The sequence below is a fragment of the Pezoporus flaviventris genome, unplaced genomic scaffold (assembly GCF_033815535.1).
Source record: "Pezoporus flaviventris isolate CSIRO_AGI_PZ_B2104156 unplaced genomic scaffold, CSIRO_AGI_Pfla_v1 ptg000007l, whole genome shotgun sequence".
NCBI classification, from domain to species: domain Eukaryota; kingdom Metazoa; phylum Chordata; class Aves; order Psittaciformes; family Psittacidae; genus Pezoporus; species Pezoporus flaviventris.
Window position 1 is genome coordinate 65,291,292 of NW_026892555.1, and position 8,983 is coordinate 65,300,274.

Sequence of the window (8,983 nt, forward strand, 5' to 3'; positions counted from 1 at the left end):
CTCTTTTTAATAACAACCTGAAGGAAGTCCCAGGAGCTGACTTGTACAGCATTGCTGACACTGAAGATCTGAGCTGAGGAACACACTTGTGCCTTCACTCTCCTAATCCCAGTCCCTGACTACCCACAACAGGGGATTGCTGCAACAGATATTGACTCCCTCCTTACTTGTTCAGTTTTCTTTCAAGTGCAGAACAGGGTGCACAGAAGAAACAGTGATGACTGAGGATTTGTCTTAACGTTCAGGCAAAAGCACCTAACGCGGTACCCTAACCTGGAGAACAGGACACAGCACCTGGGGTATAGCTCAACCTGGGTGGAGCTTCCTCTCAGCAGTTCTAGCAGCACTGTCAAACTTCCCTTATCCTGCGCACAGAGCTCTCAGCACTGATTCAGACAAAATGTCTAAGTATGAAACAATCTGGACACATGATGGCCTCTTCGCTGTCTCTCCCTAAACAGCACTCCCTGTTGAGCTGCTTTGTGTCTTTTGATATGGACTTTCCACAAAGCAATAGTTGAGAAGAAACAGCATCAGTTTTCATAAGTAAAGCTGGAAGCTAGATATCCTACACGCCCGTTGAAATAAGGGAGACATTGCAAGCATACCTCTCCATCCTGCACAGCTTGCTGTCAGCATTGTGCAAACTTAACTGGCATGCTGCTACTTCTTCCCTTTCCTATTAGCTTGCAATTCTGGTGGCTGCTGAGGCTGTGCCTTACAGTCTTTGCTTTGATATGGCACAAAAGGCTTCAAAGTGGAACGTGCCAGACTACAGAAGGGTGGATTGGTTTGCTTCCATACTTCATAATCTTCTCTTTCTTCTCTCCCCCTTCTCCATGTCTCTTGTCACTCATTCTAGTTCTTCATTGGCACTGTTCCGACCAGACCTTCTCAGTCTCTCACCATTACTGTTCTGCATCCTGTTATACCTAAAGAAACTTCCCTGTTTTAGCCTCATTTCCAGCTTCTTTTTTTTTTTCCCCCACTCAAATTCCTTTCTGTCATAACAGTAGTAGCCTTAAATAGCTCCCAAAAGCTCTAAGCGGCTTCTCAGACATGTCAATTTCCTTAAATGGCCCTGCAAAAAGGAAGAAAAAAATGTATTTTATATATATTTACCCTGCTCACCACCTGAGAAAAAGGGGTTCTTTAGACGTGACATGAGGACAGATGAAGGCAAGCAGTGATAACTGTGAAAATCCGCTACCGGCTTCTGTCTGGCCATGTTTGCTTGTGATAATTTCATACCTCCTATTCCTTCAGTGTGTGAACAGCCATCCACTGATGCTTATTGTCCACAGGCTGCATTCGCTCTGCACAGATCTGTGTACTGAGGCTTTAGGAGACCAGCTAGAGCTTGTTGAGGGATCTCTGAATGTGAGGAGATCACTTCACTGGTCTCTAGGATCTACACATGGCTCTTACGGTGTGTTGACTGCCTTGCACCTCCTTGAAATGTAGGGTTTCTTTGGTAGATGAGTTCAAACAGAACAGAAGTTAGCTGAATTCTGGATAGTAATGAAAAAAAGCAGAGAGCTGGCAAAAGGCTGTACCAGGGCCAAGCAAGGATCACTAGCAGGGATTTTTACTCTGCAAATCAGAATGGTGTAGGACCATCAGAGTGGAAACAGTGACAGAAAACTCCAACAACAAATCACTGTACAATGCCAAGACTTGCAAAGCTGGCTGACATATCCTGTGTTAGAGAAGCCTGAAGTTGCCTCACTGGCCACTGAGGAAAACAGCTCCATCAGCTCTTCAGGGGAAAGGGCTGTGATGAATCCGTCCTAAGCTCCTCCTCTACTTGCTTCTATGGCTCGGTTTAAGAAGCAGCATTGTCATTCTGAATGGCTGATGGCAGGAAGAGCTTAATTTCAAACACAGCAAAGGATTTTATTCAAAACAAGGGCTTAGTCCATCACCATCTTTCAGGTACAACAGAAGGAGCAATCAAACCTTGGTTAGGCAGTAAATGACAAGAAGCAGGGAGCACATTGCCTCAGCCTCTTCTCCCACTTGTGCAGAGGAATAGAAGTATGTTATTCTAACTCAGCTGTTTCTTCAGGTCAAAATGCAGAGGCAAAGCTTGCTCCAAAAGGTGACAGTTTAGTCCACAAAACCAGCAGAAAAGAAACTTATGGGTTAAAAAAAAAAAAAAGATTTTTTTTTTTTTTTTTTGCTATTTTAATAAGCTGATGTGAATCAGCCAAGAAACCACGAAGTGCAAGAGCAGGCAGAGGTCTGCATCTGGGAGCGGAGACAGGGAGGAAGGAGAAGGGGAAGAAGCAGGGATGGAGCATATTCATTTCCTCCTTTTGTCTGCAATAAGACATTATGGACTTGACTGCCTGTGAAACAGAAGGCTTGAGGTGAAGTTATACACACATTTCAAGCTGACAGAATTGTTCACTGCTGCCATGAGAAGGAAGTCCTCCCAGATCCAAGGCTCTGCCAGCTTTGCAGGATCCTGTCACATAGTTGCTTGTAATCCATCTCTCCTCTTCTCCTTCCCTGCAGGTTTTCTTGTGGAAGACTCATTTTCAGAAATCAAATCAGAATTAACTTCATAATGAACATGTTCAGAAAAGCATTTTTGTGGAGGAGGTAACCTTGTGCACCCAGGGTTTGCTTTGCAAGGAACAGACACACTGACAGAAGATGACCAGTAAGGGAATGTGTAGGGGAGTCAGCAAAAACCAGGAAGCTATCACTGATAAAAGCAAAAGACGGTGTACTGTTTTTGTAATTCAAATAAGGCAGAGACAAGGTGGAAATAATACAAACATCTTCAAGCTCCTTCGGACATCTTTTTTCCTGTCTTTAAATCTGAGTCTCTTTTTTGCAAGCTGGATATCTGTCTACACTTCACTGCTTTGCTAAAGTCTTTATGGTGCAAGTCTGAAAGGTGAAGAAGCATCAGAAACATGTGTCCTGCTCCTATAAGATGCAGTCCACGGCTGTGCTCTTGTCCCTGGTACTGGGCCAGACTCCCTGATGCCACCAAGTTCCCAGGGCAGTCAGGGAGCTGGTTACAGTTTCCTGGTTATCTGAGTCAGCTGCCGCAATGTATATACACCAGATGACAATCATCCCACAAGGGACTTTTCCCCTAGCTAAGAATAGCTGGGGCAGTAAAAAGAGAGGACTATAAGGGAAGAAAGCTGTCCCAGGGTCTGCGCTGAATGGACCAGGTTGCAGCTTGTACTGCTTTATCATAATTAATAACAGAAGCGATAGGGCCGACAGGCTTGTAATCTTGGCAGCCCTTCAGCATCTGATCAGCCTCATTCTGTATCTTTAAGTAACTCAGATCTAAAGCACTAGAGCAATCAGGCTCCTGTCAGAGGTGAAAGAGGGTGTTTCTGAGGCTGATCAGAATAAAAAGTTTGGCTCTTTGGAATAACGTCAAGCAAGCCCATCAATGTCTGAGTGCAAAGAGCCCCACACACCCTTAGGGATGAGCTCAAAACAAAGGCTTGCACTGTATCACCGAGACTCTCAAAAAATTATTGCCTTCCCAAGACACAGGGGACACAGCTTAGGGATTTCTGCATACACAGGAGCTATCCTGCTAGCAACTCTCACCAGCACTGGCAATACCTCCTCCTTTGCCAGCTGAGCGGCACAGTGCTAAGCCAGCAGAGGCTACCCCATGGCACTGGGAGATTACTACTCCTCCTGCCACCACATCTGCTTCTTTTGCTTTTTTTTGTTTCAGTGTCAGGAATAGCTGTTAAAAGGCTTTAGCTCTGTTTCATTTAAATACCTGAAACAAATACACATTTACATACAAGAAACTTTTTGATAAGAATCTCCTACTTCTTATTGATCTCTTTTCCCACGTAATTTAGCTCTGTAGGACAATATGCACCGTATTCAACTCTTTGGGTCACACAAGTAAACACTTTCACGCCTTCTATATTTTAGAGAGTATAAATGGTAATAGTCTCCAGTGATAATTGTCATTTGGGTATCTGGGCAAGACAGACTAACCAAAATGTCAAAAGGCTGCTAATTAGGAATGGCAAACTTGCACCCTCTGATTTTGCATTCACTAAAACAGGTGTTCCTGGTGAAAGTCTACTTTGAGCTCTAGTTTCATTATGTAATTGTTGTGTGACATGTAAAACTCACTTTCTTCTTTACCATTCCCAAGTTGCCAGATGATGTACCAATACTTAAAGGAGTATGGCAAGGTCATCTCTCCCAGTCTTCTTTCCCAGGTAACAAAGCCATTGACTTTGGATTCTGAGACTCAGCTGAAGTACAGCTATTGCAGTCTTTCTAATCCACAGTCACCTTGAATTTATTGTGTTACACAAGTAGCATTAGGTATAGACAAATTTTTTTTGTATGGCTAGGTATATTTTAAATTGTCTAAATTTACAATGCCTATTCTGAAGAAATTTATGCCTTTTTACAGTGTATTCTTACAGAATTACTTCTGAAATATGCAGTGTGGCTCTTTAATACTTGGGGAAAAAAATAAGCATTTCATAACACACACTCTCACTGCAGAGGAGCAGTTCTCTACAAAAGGCACAAGAAATAAGTCAGAAAAGACGGTTGAATGAGAAAACCAGGTAAGATCTCCTTTGGAAGATGAAAATCGTTAGCTCTGAGTGTAGATTCAGGCCTGTAGCCATTTGTAAGCCATTAGAGGCTTGAGGTAGGAGTTATGGCCTGGGTTATGAAGCGAGTCATCCCAGAAACCTGAACTGGCCTTCTGGCATAAAAGTCTGAAAATGAAAGTCAAAATAGGTCCTTGCATATGTGTTTCAAGTTGGAAATCTGTTTTTATCCACATGTCCTGAAATGACTCATTTCTATCCAAAAGTACTAGTAACAAATAATCCAGGCTTCAGTTTTATGGCAGCATTATGACTCATGTCTTTGTAAATTTATGTTATATGTGTAAATTAAATATTTTCAGTAATTTAAGCATGAAACAATATGCTTTTTGTTTCTTTGAAATAGCAGTGATTCTGCGTATTTTTCAATCCTATTCTGATTTGAAGGCAAAAAGGTCTTGTTTTTCTCTTGTTAGCAATCAGCTAGACTTTAATTTGTACCCACTTGCCAAAGTTAATATTTGTGCTTAACATAACCATCGGACTATTGTATAAATAGGCTATCACAGCCATTCCTCAGAAAAGCATGAAGGCTATGGGAAACATCTACCAACTTACTGCTCCTTCTGAAAGTGGAATTGTTGATTAGTCGATGGAGTTCTCACAAGAAAACAGTGATACATAGGAACTAAAATCCCTGGCATGTGTGTTTAAGATCATTTTACTTGACTTCACTCATAGTTCAGACTCCCTTATTCTTTTCAGTAGTTGATTATACTTCATTTCCACTTTTTTTATTTTCATATTTTATTCTACTTTTCCCAGGTTTCCAATTTTGTCATGTTCCAAGTGAAAAGTAAGTATAAGGACTTCTTTGTCCTGCCTTGGAATTGCTCAGATGACTCATTAAGATGAGAGCACACTTGTTTTCCAAGAAAAAAAGACGACCACGTTAGTTTTGATGTTTCCAGCACAAAAATCACAATGTGTCATTAGTGGTTCTTCCAATCTCACAAGCAGGAACTATTAACAAAATTTTGACATTTTTGCATTTTCTTTTTGACAATTTCCCAGTTAATTGATCATTAAGGCAGAGATCACACTCATGTTCTGTCCTTGTCCCTCACAGACACATCTCTCTATGGCACCAGCCCCACCAAGACACACGCATATATGTGTACACCGAATCTCTTCAGGGTTTCTTGGTCCCTACAAGGACCCATGCTGGCTGAACCACTCACTCTGGGGCAGATGCCCTGCCCTCCACATGGGAGCTGTTGCATTTGACACAGGAGAGATGGACCTGGAAAGGCCCACTTGGGTACTGCCCCAGGAAGCCAAGGTGGGATGCAATGCTCCAGGGGACAGTAAAAAGCATTTAAAAAAAGCACTGGAGCATGCCAGTGCCATGGCTTGCAGAGTGCTTCTGCAGACAGTGACCATTTGAACCCTCACAGACAAAGAAAGGGAGGCAATCTGTTTCTTACACCTGAGTGTGGATTTGCAGTACCAGCCCATCGCAGAACCAGATCATTAGCTTTTGGGGTTTTTTTTTGCAGGTTACAATATTTTCTTCCCGGAGATGGTCCCAGTCCCTTTGTGTATCCAGGCTATAGCTTTCAGAATATCCTCCTTGAGGACAGATAAGATTGTTACTGTGCCTTCACCCACCTAAAGGAAAAGCTCAAGGATTAACAGCACAAAATGAACTCTCTACATTTTTCATTTGCATTGCAGTATAGTCACGATTTAAAGTTCACAGTCATATAGAGAGCTCTGACAACTGTCATGTCTGAACGTGGCTGCAGTGCTGTTGTCAGCTAAGCTAGTTTGCAGTGGTTAGGATATGGCCCTATGTTTTACATGCGTTTGTGTTATTTTTCACGTGAATGTTTCCTTTCGTAATTATTCACAGGCTCACACAAAATGCACATGAACATGGTTACACACACAAGAGCCAACACGCACACATGCATGTATGTAAACCCTGCAAATACCTGAAAAAATTGTTTATTTTAAGCACACCACCATCACTACACGGGAACAGTATTTTCTGCACAGTCAATGAATATAAAATATTAGGTTAATGTGCTGTGTGTTTTACCCATTACCATGGATTTGACAAATAGGGTATTTCTACTGTTTTTGTTAAAACAGCACAAACCTAATTTCTTTGAAGTCTGTATTTTTTACGTTTGGAATTAAGTATCCCTTAAAAAAAAATCACTTTTTGCAATGATCTTATTTCATATCTTCTTACTACTCATCGGGATTGCTGCTCATGCAGCAGACGGCATTTAAGCTTTATGTTTGCATACCCGGTGATGTGGCCAGGTTTCATAATGCTGTGTATACCAAATCATAAAACTGCTTTTCAAAAGCAAATTCATAAATGCACTCATGCATACCTTTTTGAGTTATGAGGTGGCTGCAGATTTGGCAGTGCTGACTTTGTGCAGTTTTGACAGGTTAGGTTAAAGGATTAAGTCTAGTCTGTCTTCACTTTGCCCTGGCTCTGACACACTCTAAAAAAAGTTGTAGGCTGGCTCTGTGCCTAGTATGACCTCTACATCTCCTCAGAGTGACAACACTTCCCTTTAAGGCTCTTCAGAGGTCAAGGCAGATAACTTGTTGAGTCTTCCAGATACTTTCTTATCTGAGGCTCTTCCTCCTAACCTCACACAGTGGAAGAAATATGCAAAAACTTGGAGAAGAATAAATCAGGCTTCATAAGGAATAACTTGCATGGGATCAAAATCTATCAATCTTTTCTTTAATCCTCATTTAAAACAAACATCCAGGATCATAGGTGACTAAAAACAGGTATGTGTTCCATATGAAGAGATTTCACTGCCCTTTTTGCCCTGGCTAATTTGCAATTAAAAGCAAATTTCAAGTACTTAAAATGAGAGAGCTGGGGAAATAATGATATGATGATAGAGTAGTTCGATGTTAAAAATAAAGCCTGTAATATTTGTTTAACAGCTATTCACCTTCGAGAAAAAAAAGTGAACAAATAATAAGCACAGACTTTTATTCTGGCATTATTCCAAAGACTTTTACGGAGAAGTGTTTGTGTATGCAAGATTCATAGAGGTTAATAGATTTTTAAGACCAGAATATCATCTAGTTTTCTGTATGATTTAGCCATTTAATTTCATCTAGTACTGAGTTTAAGAACTTGTGACTGATTGCAAAATGTCCTTTAGGAAAAAGAAAAAAACCCCAAACATTCAGTTTTGATGTAAAAGTTAAAAAAAAAAAAAAAAAGATCTTTCTGTACACAGTGTTATCACTTTATATTCTGATTGCTGGAGCTGGTGCTTTTGTCTGCTGAATTCAAGTGCCCTATTAAAAGGAAACTAAGTAGTTAGAGAACTATATGCAGGGCACATAAATCTCCTGGAGTACGATTCTCTAAGATATGTTAAAAACTTTAAGCTTTCTGTAGGTTTGATCTTAAGGTGGAATTTCCTGTCTGTAAACTCATTCCTATTGCTCTTCTCTGATCACTCTCCAAGCTTTTATTATCTTTTTTTGAAGAACAGATATCAGACTGCATTTTGGCAATGGTGACAATAAGTTTCTGGACAGAGATAATACAGCTCTCCCTGCTATTCCATGATTCCTTCTTTATAAACCCTCAGACCTGCACTAATTCTTTTGGCTGTAGCATCAGATGAGAAAATATTTCCTCTGAAAAAGTAATACTGCCTTTTCAGGCTCAGTGCTTCTTTAAGTATTGTCTCCCTAATGTTAAATCTTGCACTTTCTATCCCTAGGTCTTTGGCCTTGCATTTGGTTATATTAAAATGTGTGTTTTTTCTTCTCAATTTACTAAATGATGCAGAGGATCCTGTACAAACAACCTGTCGTCATGATTTTTTTACCGTTCTATCTGGTTTTGTGGCACCTGCAAACCTTTTCAACAATTATTTTATATTTTCTTATGTGCTTTTGTCGATTTATGGCTGCACTGGGGAAAGAATTAGTCTGTGTGAGACCTCGTTGGAAACACACTTAATTATGATTCTGTAGTAATTAATCTGTTGGATATTTATCATTTGTATATCACATATCATATTGTGTTATGATACTGAGAAATTTGCATGGTAATATGTGGAAAATTGTAAAGACATTCAGCCTGATCAGGCTAATAAAGGTACCTTTAATCAGCCTGTCATCTCTTAAGAAAGGAAACGAGGCCAGCAAGAACTCTTTTATATAAAAAATGATAAAAAATGTCATCTGAAATGAATTATGCTCTCATATTTTATTTTTCATATCTGTTATCCTATTATTTTGGTAGGCTCAGTGTCATCTTTACAGGTTTATTCTAATGATTGCTTTAAAATACAAGTTTACTTGCCATCCTTTAGAACTTCCCTGCCATTCTGAAATTTTAAAAT